This window comes from Ornithodoros turicata, unplaced genomic scaffold (genome assembly GCF_037126465.1).
Source record: "Ornithodoros turicata isolate Travis unplaced genomic scaffold, ASM3712646v1 Chromosome24, whole genome shotgun sequence".
NCBI lineage: Eukaryota > Metazoa > Arthropoda > Arachnida > Ixodida > Argasidae > Ornithodoros > Ornithodoros turicata.
Genome location: NW_026999345.1, coordinates 568,394 through 573,229, shown reverse-complemented (window position 1 = coordinate 573,229; position 4,836 = coordinate 568,394). Strand labels below are relative to the sequence as shown.

The following is a 4,836-nucleotide window of genomic DNA, read 5'->3' as shown; positions in this document are numbered from 1 at the left end:
AGTGCCAGTTGTTCCAACCCCCAGAATTTCAGTTGCCTATACGTCTCGTGAGCAAGGTAGAGGCATGATACTATGTAAGTACATTCATTCAGTTCGTTTTTATGGATTATTCTTCAGTAAGAGTAACATCTTCGTGTTCTTGTGGCAGGTGGAAGCAATGCTAATGCACGTGCAACAGCTACTGCAGCCGAGACCACAGGAGCTGAAAACTCCACTAGCTTGAATGGTGAGCTTCAACTTTGTCATGGGCACTAGTGTGTAAAATTGAGTGATGCACTCTGCAGGATTTCGAGAAAAATGTATCAGGTTACTCCTTGTGAACCGGTTGCTGCTCCGCGAGCTGACTAAACGTGTGGCATCCCTTGAAAGCAACGCTTCTTTTGTACCAGCTGAGCACCAACTGTCATGTGATGCTGCACTACTGCTTGAGCAGCCACTTTCTTCAATAGAAGAGCCAGAAGACGTGGAGAGTGCATTACGTGAACCGGCTCAAAAGCAGTCCTTGGTGAGCCTCCATGCATGTTAGATGCGTGCAGATATGCAAAAACACTTTCTGTTATATTCATACACCTAGCTCTATTTTTGTAACAAAAATACTCCCAGAGCAATTTTTTTTGATGGTCCCTACTGGGAGTACATGTACTGCTTCATTACCCCCCTCCCCCCCATCTTCAGCATCCATAACTTAAAAACCCGAGACTATACCACCAGTTCGCTTGCTACCTCTCTATCTTCAAGTTATCTTCAGCATGTGCACCAGGGATACAGTGTGCAACTTCTCACACTACAACATCAGTATAGCCCACTGGAAATACATGAGGATTTGATATAGATATACAGCATGTTATTTTATACCTTATCTTACCCCTCTGTTTTCAACTTTGTGCTATAGACGAATCGCCTGGCCATCCTAGGTGGTGGCGACCTCAAGGAAATTCGTGTGGTCCTGACGGAAAAGTAGTTTCAACAAGGTTAGCATATTTATTTTTCAGTTCCTAGTCTACACACTGAAAACCATGCAAGTGCAGCCGATCATTCTCGTAGCTGTCGTGTAACGCGTATACTTTCTTACGCATCCCACAGAACTCTCCGCTTTTTCAACCCACTTATCTTTATCTGATCCTTCTGATGGCTTCTTACTAGGCTATGTCGCTCTGAAGCATTGAGATGACGAAGCGTCGTGGTGGCTGCACCTCTGCTTTCGAAAGATGAAACAGTCATTCCACACTGTGCTTACTGGCTTTGTATCGAGCTTTGTATTGTCTCACAAATCCGACAGACTTGCACTGCCTTTTTCAAGAAAGTTTGAAGTAAATATGTATATGTTGGTTTCACATATCCACCACGTATTGAGTGTGCGTATCATTGTACTTTATGTGCTGCAGCATATTAGCGTACGTTATTATACAACACCTGGTATGGCAAACTCGACGTCAGTCACACAATGCTAGCAATTGTTTCTGCCTTTTCTTCAACTGCTTATTTTTATCATACCATGTTTTGTTCTACATCTCAATTTACCAACCAACCAAGTATAATATTTTAGTATAATAGTCTGATTTTTAACTAGACAGTTTTACCATGGTTTTAGCGCACTATAGCCCGAGTTGCTTATGCGCATTAAGTTGAATCATCATCATCTTCAACTTCCATTATTCAATTCAATTGCCAGGTCTCAGTTGGATACAATGATATGGCGAGTGTTAAGTTGGCTCCCACGATCACCGAAGGACGCTTGCCCGCTCGGCATATTTCCACAAGGTTGTATCCCCATTGAGGAGGGCTTATGAGCGAACCGCGGCCTTGTACCGGAGAGACGCTCTCGGGCCGCTGATATGTAACCTTGTTGCTCGTCGCTGTAAATAAATCGTTGTTTAGTCTTCATGTAACGTGCCCGCAGTACTTTTTTTCTTCGGGATGGATTCCTTTTTCCTCCCAACGCATTCATTTCTTGTGCTATAGACGAATCGCCTGGCCATCCTAGGTGGTGGCGACCTCAAGGAAATTGTCAAGTTTGCCCTGGACCGGACTATGAAGAACACACTTCAGGCGCAGTATTGCGTAGAGGGACGTAGGGGCAAGCGGTCTTTTAAGACCCTCTCCTTGTGCAGCGTGATTGTGGGTGAGTTTACGATTGCTTGCACGTGATCTGCTGTTTTGAAGAGCCACTGGGCATCACGAGTCATGGTTATGGTTTACATTCTTTTTTTTTCCTATTGTATTTTGCATCTGCAGTGCTGCAGCGCATGGATGCCCTAAACATTCCAGTGACCGAAGCCGATATCCATGGATGCATCGGGAAATATCTAGCTGGAGCATGCGACAGAGATGGGGGCAGAAAACGAAGGATGGAAGAAATCTAAATAAATAAATTTGACTCACTTGTTTACACAGTCTCCTGTGGTCAACTTTTTAAAAAACACATCACATTTTCGTGCATGTTATAATTATGCAGACCAGTTCATGAGAAGCACCTTCACTGGTCACTAATTTCCACACCATTTCTACACCATTCATTGGTATCCCAATATTCGCCATCCATTGGCAGCTACATTGGCTCGACAGCGGTCCGCGTTGCAGAGCCAATGCTGGACCGATATAGCCAAATTGGCGTGCCAATATTGGACCAATGACGGTCCAATCATGGTGTGCTGGCTGGGACGATTTCCGCACAACCATCGGCCGGCCTAAAGGCACGTTGACGGAAGTCAAAATCGATCTTCGATGAAATACGCCGGCCCAAGATCTTGTGGTAGAGCCGTAGCAAAGCAGGAGCAATCGTGATGGGGCGAACATCACCAAATGCTTGCGCTCCTGGTTTCTTGGGGATAAAAATTGTTCTCGCCCGGTCAAACAGGTCAGGGGCCTTCGTGGGAGCATTAATAGATCCAGCACCATCTTCAATACAGGGAAAGGTGTCTTCATCAAATCCCTCGGCGTCAGCCCATCTGGTCCGGGTGCACTCCGACCATTGAGTCTAGCGTCATGCAACTCTTGAGAAGTGACAGTGCCCAGGATATCTAGATCACCAACTGGAGCCTCCAAGACCTTCTCCAGGGGCGGTGGTGGTGCTGTCAGCACATCTTCCCAGTTCTTCAAAAACTGATCACTGTCGGTCACATCCGCCACACAGGGCCCATCCAGTACTTGGCGGGCACAATATGCTTGCCTCCGTCGAAAGAGGGCCTGAGTCCTGGCATACTCAAGTTCCTTTCTCCTGCGCTGGCTCAGATGCACTTGCGTACGGGCATTCAGATCGTCCCCAGTCCTAGAGCCAGGGAGATTATCCCGGAAAAACACCTCACCTACGTAATCGTTCAAAGGACCTGCAAAATCCTGGCCTAGCAGGGCTATGTTGGCAATGTCCCAAAGACGGGCACCCTGTTGCGTAGAAGGCGGGCCTTCTCCAGTGCAATTCGAATCGCCGCCAACAGCTGTTCTTTGAAGATACCGGGAGTCACAGCAGACGAATGTCCTGAAGTCACCACCAATCTTGGCCTCACGGCCACTCCATACTAATCACCACGAAGCACAGCCTCCTGATCCTCAACCGTGGGCAGATCCACCTCTTCCAGCATCCCTTGAACCAAGCCTCTATACGTGGTCTGCTTACGATGCGACTTAATACTGTCAAGAGTCCTGCCAGGGAAGAGTTTCAGCAACTCTTGATTAATAAAGCGTACACCCAGTTGGCGCAGAGGGACCTCCTGCCTCGCCAGGCGTCTCTCTTCTTCAACGGACCATCTAGGCCTCGATCTTTCAGTTTGCACCTCCATGTTAACAGCACCCGGATGGGCTCTTCTTCGGTGCACACCTAGACCAGTCGCCGTCCTGAATGCCCTGAGACAATCAGTGCACCGAAGCATCTGAGGCGCCGCCACATCCTGAGCCAAAGCCGCACCAGCCAGCCGAGGCACCTGAAATACTCTCATCCACATGACTGGTCGTCCCATCACGACTCTCTATCACCATTTGCTGTATAGGTTGCAACACCGGCTAAACTCGCCGTTCCGAAACATCCTGCTCCAGTTGTACGTTCTGCCGTTCAACTTGATCGAGTCGAGCATGACCCGTATACGATATATGCACACTGGGTCCATGTCTTGTGGTGAATTCTTGAAGACACGAGCACTGAAACATCACAGGCAGAATGCGGGTTCGGGCTGAGACAGAAGGCAACTTGCCACAGCTTACACTTGAAACTGTTCAAACCCAACGCTCAGCCAATTTTCCCTCGAACTCGAAGCCAACAATGCCACGAAGACAAGGGGGTTGCCGCAGAGCCCCACCTAAATGGTGGGTCCCAGCCTCTACCACGTGGAGGTGGGGTTGCGGCAGCACGAGCACGGTTCCTCTGAACTCAAAAGCCACTCGCAAAGAGCGACACACGAACAGGACCGCCGAGCCCTAGGGGCTAAGCAGCAGCGCAAAAGCAGATTATTATTACTGCCGCCTCTCACTCGTCTTTGAACGCAATGTATTTCAGAAACATGGTGGGTGTGATACTTGGCCGTGCTTCGTGCCATTTAGCTATTGACTTCTTTATTGTGCCTAAAAGGGTAGGCGGCACCCATGAAAGGAAGGCTAAACCTGCGCAACTGCGCTCACAAATAACAGGACGATGCCCTAGGGCAGTCCGCCCGAAAACTTTGCGCAAATAGCGCTAACAAATAACTGGTAGGCCTAAGACCCGGAGGTGGCCCCCAGCGTAGTTTACATGGCGCGATTAAACAGACGCCAAATCCTCGAGGAACCTTCAAGCGCCCCCACCGCCACTGTACGCAGGTCGGACTTGGTCAGGCCCAAGGAGAGGATATCCCGCGCCGATCACCGTTC

The 4,836-nt window shown here is 48.7% G+C and overlaps 1 long non-coding RNA gene across 1 annotated transcript; it reads left to right on the top strand.

The window, feature by feature from the left end:
- LOC135373413 (uncharacterized) lies at nucleotides 1-499 on the top strand. Its single transcript, XR_010416446.1, has 3 exons — nucleotides 1-74; nucleotides 149-226; nucleotides 285-499. It is a non-coding gene; the product is annotated as an uncharacterized LOC135373413 (long non-coding RNA).
- Nucleotides 500-4,836: the final 4,337 nt, after the last annotated feature.